Source organism: Triticum aestivum, chromosome 2B, assembly GCF_018294505.1.
Source record: "Triticum aestivum cultivar Chinese Spring chromosome 2B, IWGSC CS RefSeq v2.1, whole genome shotgun sequence".
Classification (NCBI taxonomy): domain Eukaryota; kingdom Viridiplantae; phylum Streptophyta; class Magnoliopsida; order Poales; family Poaceae; genus Triticum; species Triticum aestivum.
Window position 1 is genome coordinate 475,757,833 of NC_057798.1, and position 12,226 is coordinate 475,770,058.

Consider the following 12,226-nt stretch of genomic DNA (forward strand, 5'->3'; position numbering starts at 1 on the left):
TGGAGGTATTCCCTGATAGTTTGAATCAGAAGGATTAAGAGGCCGACGCATGAGACCGGCTTGTGGAAGTGATACAGTCGGGCTATGAGGCACCACATTATGGTGTTTTCGAGGAGCTAGCGTGTTGGGTAAGCCGGCCACAAGATCTTCAGTGCTGCCACTCCAGGTCACACGCCTGGACTCATGCTGCTGCTTCTTCAAAAGAAAGTTTGGATCCAAATAAGCAAGAGGGTGAGAAAATTTTGCTTCCCGGGTGACCCATCGTGTTTTCTTTCTTGGCAAGGGTTCTGAATCAGAGGAGATAGTAATTACCTCTTCAGCGTCAGCACGGCTCATTTCCACTTCGTCCTGAGTGGAATCAGCATCAATAAGTTGCATAAAAAGAAGACAAAGGGAGTCAAGTTCTACCTCTGACTCATCTAGCTCAAGAAGTTCTTCTACCGTTTGTTTCTTACAGCAGCTCGCAAAATGAGTCTTTCCTCTAGGCTTCTTGGCCAGAGGGCGGTTGTCATTATTTTTCTCTTCTAGAAAGGAGAGTCGGCCTGTATTCATATATACATTAGCAATAACTTTCAGAGATATGAAGCACGAAAGACAGAAAAGCAAGATGAAGAGTTGTTCCAAATACTTACAATAGGAGCCGGGTTAAGAGTGCAGAAAGGATCCAGTCCCCCTTTACTGCAGTTTTCTAGAGATTCTCTCAGCAGCATCTTAACTATGTCATTGATCTCTCTATCAGTCAGATGTGTTTGGTTGTAATGCTGCTGGTCCTTCGTATCACCAGTATACTGGCACATTAAGCCAGTGCGCCAGTTTAGTGGTAAAATCCTCCATGCGACCCAGCAACGGACCAGATAAACTCTAGTTAAGACATTGGCTATTAAAGCCCTTATCTTTGAAAATGTAGGGGCCCGCTCTACAGCAGTCAATCAACTCGGAAGCTCGGTGCAGGTGCTGAGTTGGTAGGGGCGATAACCCGACAAGGGATTTTCTCCAGCTAGAGTGGTCTCCTTGGAGTAGAACCAAGTATAATTCCAGTCCTTAGGATCGCTGGGCAGCGCATCTGAGGGAAAACTTACGTCTCTCCGCCTCTGGATGGAAACACCTCCAAGCTCAAGGTTGTGTCGATCTGACATCCGAGTCTGGCGGTTGATATAAAATAAATATCTGAATAGAGCAATAGCGTGCTCTTCTTGAAGATACACTTTGCAGAATACTTGAAAGTGACTTGGATTTGAGATGGAGTTGGGACCGATGTCTTGGGGGTGAAGTTTGTAAAAATGTAGTGCATCTCGGAAGAATTTTGACCCGGACGCTGAAAAGCCACGGAGGAGGTGATCGTCAAAAATGACAATTTCACCCTCTCCGGGTTGAGGAGTGGTTTCAGGACCAGGAACCCGCCAATGGATAAGCTCCTTAGCCGACAAGACCCCCATGTCCACATACTCATTTAGCAAGAGCTCGGAGACTCTGGAGCAACCCAGTCGCAAGAAGTGGGAGTCTTAGCCATGGTTGGTTGGGTTAAAAAGCTGCGACCAAGGAATAAAAGTACGGCTCATTAAAATTGCAATGGTAATCCGCCCAAATGATTATATGATGTTTCAGTAATAATGAACTAAGATGTGGTTAAAAGGCCATGTATTATGATGAACTATTATGGAATTATGAGCTTCCCTAGCCATGGAGTGGACTAATTATGAGGTTGATGAAGTATGGCAAGTCAAATTATGAAAATATGAGCTGGCGGGATGGTGGCAAGTTAATTAAAAGAAGCAGTTTTGAAATTTCTGGCAGATTACAAGCTCATTGTTAAGCCGCCCGGGAAGTAAAGGGCGGGTCAATTATCTATGGATCCGAGATGGTGGAAATTTTGCTAAGTATGGGGCAAACAAGTTTCACAAGTTGCAGCTATATTCATGTTGGGGATCGTAGCATGCAATTACAAAAAAATTCCTACACTCACGCAAGATCTATCTAGGAGAAGCATAGCAATGAGAGGGGGAGAGCATCTTCATACCCTTGAAGATCGCTAAGCGGAAGCATTTATCGACGCGGTTGATGTAGTCGTACACCTTAAATATCTGTCTTGATCATGTACCGGACGTACGACACCTCGAGTTCGGCACACGTTCAGCTTGATGACGTCCTCGCCTTCTTGATCCAGCAAGACGGGCGAAGTAGTAGATGAGTTCCAGAAGCACGATGGCGTCATGACGGTGTTGGTGAGGAAAATTCTCTGCAGGGCTTTGCCTAAGAACTATGGAAACTATGACGGAGGATAAACTAGAGGGGATGGGGTTGCCGGCAAATGGCTTGGTGAATCTTGATGTGTCTTTGGTGCTAGCCTTTCCCCTCTATTTATATGTTGAGCCCTGGGTCGAAACTTGGAGCAAAAGCCTCCTCAAAGTCGGTTATGCCCGAAAGGCAAGAGTCCCACTTGGACTCCAAGACCAAATGCCACAATCCTTGGCGTCTGGCCCAGACGCCATGGGCCTCGATGTCTGGCCCAGGGCCAGGCGCCAGGGTCTCCAATGTTTGGCCTCTGACCTCCGCAAAACTTTCTTTTCCACTGACCTATAGCCCCGTGGGCCCGACCCCTTGGCCTAACCATGTCATCCAATATATGAATCTTTACCTTTGGACCATTCCAAAGCTCCTCGTCATGTCCGTGATCTCATCTGGGACTCCTAACAACATTCGGTCACCAACATACATAACTCATATAATACTATATCGTCAGCAAACGTTAAGCATGCGGACCCTATGGGTTCGAGAACTATCACTACAAAAAAAAGACACATCCGTGACATTTAGGGCCAAACGATTTATTTTTCTGTCATGCTTATGACACTTCTATGACGATAATTGTGACAAAAGCCGGTATCATCATAGATGTGGTGGGCTCCTACTTCTATGACAAAAAATCATGACAGAAAATGGGCTTTTCGTCCTGGGCGGGCCGGAGACGCAGTTGTGTGACATTCTTTGGACTGTCATGATGAAAAAAAACATGGTAGAAGCGAGGGCGAGGAAAATATCGGGGAGTTCCCGGTTACGGTGGGTGGTCGGGGTCCGAGTGATGCGTGTTTTTGTCGAGCACGTACGCGCGTGGGTGCGAGGCGTTGAGCTCTAACTGAACCCGAGCGAGGTGTTCGCCTAACTTAACTCGAGCAATTGCACTTCACGCTACGCGTTACTGAATCCGAGCGATTGATCAATGGTTGTTAACTGAACCCGATCGAGCGATTCCTTCGTTCGCTACTGCTGCTAACTGAAGCCGATTGAACCTGCTGCCTCCTTCCCTTGATGAACAGTGAGCATTGTTGGGGGGGTTTGGATGAACAGTTCCTAGTGGGGGGTTGGATGAACAGGACCCCGTGGTGTTACCACTGGATGAATAGGACCCCGATCGATCGAGCTGGTTGGGCATGGATGAACAGGACCCCATGGATGGCTGGATGAACAGGACCCCATGGAGGGAAGGTTGAACAGTAGCCGATGGATGGTTGGTTGAATAGTAGCCGGTGGAGGAATGGATGAACAATAGCCCGTGGAGGGGTGGTTTAACAGGACCCCATGGATGAATAGTCACAGGTGGAGGCTAGAGGAGGTCGACGGTGGATGAACAATAGCCCGTGGAGGCTGGAGGAGGCCGACGGTGGAGATGAACAGTATCCCGTGGAGTCCCATTTTGCGGTACACCACACCCCTCCCAATGAACATGACCCCCGTTTCGACCGTAGCACTCCAACACAAGTCCATTTCCTCCGTTTTGCGGCACGCCACACCCCTCTTGATTAACAGGACCCCGTTTCGACCGTAGGAGGTCCAACAGAAGTCTGTCTCCTCCGTATTGCTGTACGCCAGACCCCTCCTAATGAACAGGATCCCGTTTCGACCGTGGCCAGTCGAACACAAGGCCGTTTCCTCCGTTCTGTGGTACGCCAGGCCTCCTTTCCATCGGCTGTTCCGTCCAAGCTGGTTAGCTCATGATGAACACAACGTATTCTTTTGCCTCCCCATGAACACGATGCATTCCATTGCCTCCACATGAACACGACGACGACGCAGTTTCTTCATTCCGACCCAGCCATGTACACGAGCCCTGGACGTACGTATGCGTGAGTAGGCACTCGAGACGCTGCCCGTATGTACGTATGTGGCCGTATTTACTTCCTTGCACCCTGGACACTGTACGTACGTGTACATGCTACGCGTGCGCCTCTACTACAACACGTGTGCGGCTCTACTATGACACATGCACGCCTCTACATCGACCAGTATGTACGTACACGTTCGTGACCAGAATGACAATGCTATGTACGCTTCGACCAAGTGGGTCCCAACTGTCAGGCACTTCCTTGTGTGCGAAGATGTAGCCGGTGGTCCCAGCAGTCAGGGGGCGAATCATTTTTTTTGCCCGTAATGTGGACGCACTTCCTTGCGTGCAAATATGTAGCTGGTGGGTCCCAGCAGTCAGGGGGAATCGTTTTTCCCGAAATACGGTGGCCCGTCCGGTGGGTCCCTGCTAGGTGGAGGAATCATTATTTTGCGCATAATAAGGAGGCACTTCCTTGCGGCTCTTGTGGACCCAACTGTCAGACTCTCCAAGTACAGTACTCTTCCGATGGAAGTCGTTCCTTGACCACATTGACCACGCCACATCGAGAGCACCAAGGCGATGGACGACGGAGAGGCCTAGGAAGGGGCGGACGTGGAGCCGGGGAAGACGCGGCAGTGGAAGCCCACGCGGAGAGGAGTACGAGGGTTCACTGGTTCGACTAGAGTGTGAGGCTACCGTCGCCGCAGAATAACAGGGGGTGTGGGTGAGTAGAGGGATGGCCTGGCCAGCGGTGGGAGTAGTAGGGGGCGGTGAGGCCTCCGTCGCATCACAGCTGTCCACGGGAGGCAGGAGCACGCGACACGACTGGTGCTGGTTTTGGCGGCTGGAGCAAGAAGACCAGAGGTTGAAGAAGCACTACGGTCGTTGGATCGACATCGTACGGTCACTGGATCTAGAATCGTTCATATTGATTAAGTTGATAAAGCCCTCCATCCCCGTCAACTTAGTAGGCCCACAAGTTAGCCTCCCACTATGGTGGGTCCTCGCTGGCAGGGGGGTATTCATTTTTTTTGCGCAATAAGGAGGCACTTCCTTGTGTGCGAAGATATAGCTGGTGGGCCCGACCTGTCAGCAGGGGAACGTTTTTTTCACGAAATACAGAGGCCCTTGCGGTGGGCCCCAGATGTCAGGTGGAGGAATCATTATTTTGGACATAATAAGGAGGCATTTCCTTGTGTGCGGCCGTGGACCCAGCTGCCAGCCTCACCACGTACAGTCCACTTTCGATGGATGTCGTTCGTTAACTATGTTGACCACGTCGCACCGAGATGAAAGTGCAACTATCCCTAGGTGGTTTTGGTAATTCATAACAACATATAGCTCATTGAGCTAATGCTATTCCAAGAATATTATTTCAGGAAAGCTCAATGAATGGCATGGCATGGATGATGAAAGTGGATCCCTCAAAATACTAAGGACAAAGGATTGGCTCAAGCTCAAAAGCTCAAGACTCTTCATTTTACATTTTAGTGATCCAAGATCACATTAAGTCTATAGGAAAAGCCAATACTATCAAGAAGGGATGAGGTGTTGCTTAATGAGCCTCTTGCTTCATGTGCTTAGTGATATGCTCAAAAACCCTCAACTACTTTCCCACATCCACAAATGACCTAATCCTAAAGCCAAAATCGGTCACACCGATTCTTTACCCGGCGCCACCGATTCCAAAAGTCATAGCCACTGCCACAAACCCCAAGCAAATCGGTCTTACCGATAGGGATCTCGGTCTCACCGAGATGGGGTTGCAATCTCTCTGTTTCCCTTCGTAACATTTTGGTCTAACCGAAGTGAGCGATCGGTCCCACCGAGATTGCAATTTAAACTCTCTGTTTCCTTTTTGTAACATTTCGGTCTCACCGAAAAGAGCAAATCGGTCCCACCGAGTTTACCTGACCAACTCTCTGGTTAGCTAATTACCAAAGTCGGTCTCACCGAGTTTGTGTAATCGGTCTCACCGAGATTACATTATGCCCTAACCCTAACCGAATCGGTCTCACCGAGATGCATGTCAGTCCCACCGAAAATCACTAACGGTCACTAGGTTTACTAAATCGGTCGGACCGAGTTTAACGATTCGATCCCACCGAGTTTGGTAAATTGTGTGTAACGGTTAGATTTTGGGTGGAGGCTATATATACCCCTCCACCTCCTCTTCATTCATGGAGAGAGCCATCAGACTAAACCTACACTTCCAACATACCATTTCTGAGAGAGAACTACCTACTCATGTGTTGAGGCCAAGATATTCCATTCCTACCATATGAATCTTGATCTCTAGCCTTCCCCAAGTTGCTTTCCACTCAAACCCTCTTTCCACCAGATCAAAATCCTATGAGAGAGAGTTGAGTGTTGGCGAGACTATCATTTGAAGCACAAGAGAAAGGAGTTCATCATCAATGCACCATTTGTTACTTCTTGGAGAGTGGTGTCTCCTAGATTGGCTAGGTGTCACTTGGGAGCCTCCGACAGAGATTGTGGAGTTGAACCAAGGAGTTTGTAAGGGCAAGGAGATCACCTACTTCGTGAAGATCTACCGCTAATGAGGCAAGTCCTTCGTGGGCGATGGCCATGGTGGGATAGACAAGGTTGCTACTTCGTGGACCCTTATTGGGTGGAGCCCTCTGTGGACTCGCGCAACCGTTACCCTTCGTGGGTTGAAGTCTCCATCAACGTGGATGTACGATAGCACCACCTATCGGAACCACGCCAAAAACATCCATGTCTCCAATTGCGTTTGAATCCTCCAAACCCTTCCCTTTACATTCTTGCAAGTTGCATGCTTTAATTTCCGCTGCCTATATACTCTTTGCATGCTTTCTTGAATTGTGTGATGATTGCTTGACTTGTCCTAAAACAGCTAAAATCTGCCAAACTCTAAAATTGGGAAAAGGTTAAGTTTTTAATTGGTCAAGTAGTCTAATCACCCCCTCTAGACTTACTTCAAGGTCCTACAAGTGGTATCAGAGCTTGGTCTCCATTTGCTTTGATTTCCATAGCTTTTGGTGGTCATAGCCTTGGTTTCACAACCTAGGAGAGTATGGCGTCTAGCAAGGGAAATTATCACTATAGAGGTCCTTACTTTGATGGTACTAATTTTGCTAGTTGGAAGCATAAGATGAAAATGCATATTCTCGGACATAACCCCGCCGTTTGGGTAATTATTTCTATTGGCTTACAAGGTGAATTCTTTGATGGGAGAGAACCGAACCGTGAAGCGAATGCGGAAGAATTGAAGATGCTGCAAAACAACACTCAAGCATGTGACATCATCTTCAACGGATTGTGCCCCGAAGAATTCAACAAAATTAGCCGTCTTGAGAATGCAAAGGAAATTTGGGATACTTTGATTGATATGCATGAAGGTACCGAATCCATCAAGGAATCCAAGTTGGATGTGCTCCAAAGTCAGCTTGACAAGTTCAAAATGAAGGATGGTGAAGGTGTCGCTGAAATGTACTCTAGGCTTGCACTTATCACAAATGAGATTGCCGGCTTAGGGAGTGAAGAGATGACCGACAAATTCATCATCAAGAAGATCCTAAGAGCATTAGATGGAAAGTATGATACCGTGTGCACATTGATCCAAATGATGCCAAACTACAAAAATCTCAAGCCAACAGAAGTCATTGGAAGGATTGTTGCTCATGAGATGTCACTCAAGGATAAGGAGGAACTTCACAACAAGTCAAGTGGTGCTTACAAAGTCTCAAGTGAAGCCCCCACATCATCAAGTGAGAAACAAACCTTCAATGAAGAATTGAGCTTAATGGTGAAGAACTTCAACAAATTCTACAAGAGTAGAAGCAAAGAAAGAAGCTCCAAGTCAAGGTCTTATCATGACAAGAGATCTTCTAGTCGAGAGCGCAACTACTACAATTGTGGGAAGCCTGGACACTACTCCAATGAGTGTATGTCACCCTACAAAAGAAGAGAAGATTCTCCAAAAAGAATAAGCAAAAGAGAAGAATCACCACCAAGAGAGACGAGGAGTAGAGATGATCGTTATGAACGAAGACCCTCATGGAGAAGCAAGGATTCGGAAAGGAAGGACAAGTCATCAAGGAGCTACACAAAACGAAGACATCAAGCTCATGTTGGTGAATGGGTTTCCGGCTCCGACTCCGACAATCACTCCAAGAGAAGCTATCACTCCGACTCCGAACATATTCAAGATGAAGGTGTTGCCGGTCTAGCACTTGTGTCAACCAACTCCTACGACATATTTGATTCACCAAATGAAGGAATTGGAAGATGCTTCATGGCCAAAGGTCCAAAGGTAACACATCTCGAGTATGTTGATTTTAATAGTGATGAAGATGACTTGCTTGTGGATGATGATTTACTTGTTGACAACTCTAGTGATGAATACTATGATGAAACGTCAATTAATCATGCTAATCAAACGAATGACAATGATAAGGAGAAAATTGAGCTTCTAACTAAATAACAAAACACTCTTAAGTTGGCTCAAGAAACTATCTTCGAAGATCATCGAGAACTTTTAAGGGCTCATGAGAAGTTACGCTTTGAAAAGCTCAATCTTGAGCAAGAGCATGAGTTCTTAAAAGCAATCAATGATGATCTCCGCAAGAAAAGTTCTTCTTACATTGCCAAGCATTTACTCTTATCTACTTACATGCCTCAAGTCAAGTCTAGTAACAAGTACAAGAAAGATACTTCCTCTAGTAGTAACAATAATAATGTTAAATCCAATGTTGTTGCTTCTAGTAGTTCTCTTGATTCCACTAATGATTCTCTTAGCCAAGTTACACTTGAGGAAGAAAATAGTTTATTAAAGGAAATTATAGAGAAAGGTGTTTACAAGAGCCTTGCCGGGAGTAAGCAATTCGAGGAAATTGTACACAAGCAAGGAAGACACCGGAAGAATCAAGGTGTTGGTTTTGAACGAAAGTTCAATGCCAATGGAGTTGAATGGGAAGAAGATCAGTACCCCAAGACGAAGTTTGTTCCTCAACAAGAGAAGTATGATCCTACTTCCTTCAAGGGGACACAAGCTCAAGATGATCTTCCACCACAAGACCACAAGAACAAAGGCAAGGACAAGCTTCAAGAACAGATTGATGCATTTGAAGAAGCACCTAAAGCCTCCTTCAGTTGGGTCCCCAAGACTACGTCAAGTTCTACTTCAACAAGTACAACTACAACTCCAAGGATTCCCATCAAGATGATGTGGATCCCGAAGAAGAAGAACTAGAGAGTTCTTGAGGGTGACTCCGCCAACATTCTACACTCATATCATTTTGGCAAGAACAAGTGCAATCAACTTTCACATCTTGCACTAGTTCAAGGAGTCACAAACCCTCTTGTTGGTAAGCCAAGGGACAAGGTAACCTAATGTTTTCATGGACATCATCTTGTGTGTGCATCACTCTATGTCTATGGATATTCTTGTTTGTTCCTTGTGGGACTGACTAACCCGTGTAGGCAAGTTGAAAGTGCAACTCACTCCAAAGGATTGCTCCAAATGAACTACATCAACATTGAGCATCTACATCTTCAACACCTACATGAAGTCATCATCGACAAAACCCAAGGTTAGTTCATCCCTCTAAGGGGGGATCTCACATCTAGGGGGAGCTTAACTCAAAGAATTGAGTCTAAGCAACTCTAATGGTGTGAACACATTAATGCATTATGTAAAAGTGGTAACCCCACTTGAGCTTAAACGATGAGTATGACCTATGATCAAATGTTCTCATTTGACTCCTAAGTCAATATACTCATATATAGATGACCTAGTCATCACCAATTGTTTGATAGATGATAGAATTGGTTGTGCATGCTTTGCCACATATTTCATTTGTCATCTTATTGTGTGAGCATGTTGGTGCATATGTTTACTCATTCAAGGACATCCACTTGTTGTTTTGATTGTTTGGTTCTTTCTTATGGCCAAGTGGATGGACAAGAATGCCTAAGAACCTTCTTTAGCTATCTATGCTTTTCTCGTCTCAAACTCTATTCATGCTACATCACAAAATTTGATCAAGTCAGATTCGAACCACTCTGTGTGAGGAGCACTCGGAGTCCCCGATTCGTCATAGACTTAAACTTCCAAAACCTCTTTGTGATTCTCGGTCTGACCGATTCCTCCATTTCGGTCCTACCGAGATCATTAAGTTGATCTGAGTTTTCAATCTCGGTGCAACCGATTTGACCTTTTTGGTCTCACCAATTTGCTATAACTGAACACAGTTATGCATCTCGGTGCCACCGAGTTGTTCCACTCGGTCACACCGACAGGGTCGGGCTATATATAGCCAAGGGCAAAATTTTGGAAATTTCTCCCAAACCCTTCACCCACGCAACAGCTCGCTCTGCCATCGTGGTCTCCGGATCGTCTCCTCATCGCCAGCAGCCTCCTGTCGCTGGTCTTTGCCACCGTCAACGGATTTCGTCCCCACCGTTGTCGTCGTAGCAAGTCCACCGCCAAGTTAGGGTATGGACTTGATCTTTGTGCTATCCACGTCTGATTCCTAGCACATTGTTTTCATATTGATTCTTGCCACGATTGAAACTCATCTATCCAGCCAAAGTAGTTCATAGATTAGATGTGATTCAAGTTTTTAGGGTTAGGTTTCCGCTGAAACCATCTCGGACCCACCGAGTTGAAAAACTCGGTCTCACTGATTTGGCTTATGCCATTGCACTAGTGACTCCCGGTCTGACCGAGAATTACTAATCGGTGCGACTGATTTTAGGATTCAGTGAAACCCTAGCAGTCTCGGTGCCACCGAACTGTGACTTGGTCCAACCGAGTTCATCAGTTTAGGTTCCAAAAACTGCTTCGGTATCACCGAGTTTGAAAATCGGTTGATCCGAAATGCTTTCTATGGAAAACTAAAACTGAACTTTTGAGTCATTCTTTTGCAAAAACCTCTACATTTTGTGATGCTCATCTTTTCTATCTCATCTATAACTCTTCACAGGGTCAGCAGTCAGCTTTTGCAGTATGTCTGATCAAAGCCCCCAAGGAAAATGAGGATGACCTGGACATTTATGCAAAGAAGAAGATGGGTCACAATTCAATGGCTCACATGTACAAGGAAATTCCTGACAAGGCATTAAAGACTCACAAGTTTGGATCAGTTCACTTTCTACTGTCAGGGTTGCCAACCATAAATTGGATTCTGAGGCACACTTTGTTGCCCAAGTCTGGTGACCATAACATGATAAGAGGGCATGCCATCAACATGTTGCATGTGTTTGATGTGCCACAGAAATTCGAAGTCATGAGCCTGATCATTGAAACTATCAAGAGTACTGCAGCAGATCAGAAGAGGAGCAGTGGATATGCACCTTAGATTCAAGAATTGATAAACTCAAAGATGGGCACAGGAAAATATCAGTTGGATAAGGAACACTTTCCACTTTATCCAGACTTTGAGGACAATGAGGTTGTCATGAATAAAGATGATCCACAATCAGTTCAAGCTCAAGAGAAGAAGGAGAAGGCAAGGAAGGAGAAGGCTGCCAAGATGCCAACTCAAGAGGAGGCATCTGAATATTTCTTGAAGAACAAGCAGGAGCAGCTTGGTTACTTGATAGCATCATCTCTGAGGATTGAGAAGGGGTTGGCCACCTTAACTCAGAATCAGGAGAGCCTGGAGAGAATCATGGAACAAAAATTCTATGATCTAGATGTCAAGGTAACTGAGATTCAGTCAGTTGTGGAGCACCTACAGGATGACACGCAGGAGAGGAAGGGCAAGACTACCACAAATGTCTTTGCCAGAGTGCCTAGATCCCAGAGGTCAGTTGCAGTGCCAGTGCCAGACACTAGAGCAACATCTTCAGCACCAGCTACTGCCCCTTCAGCTCTAGTGCAACCAGCTTCAGCATCAACTCCAGTACCCTCTACATCAACTGAAGCCTTCATCCTTGGAGTTATCAGGACACCACCACCAGAAGATCAAGCCTGAGAGATGATCTAGCACTATGCATTTCCTATGAACTTTTTGGTAACTTGTTGCCAAAGGGGGAGAAAAATGTATAGATCATAGGCTTCGAGAGAGAGAGAGAGTGTTGCTTTTGTTCTCTCTTGCTTTACTTGATCTTTGTTTGCTTTTGGTTGAGATACTA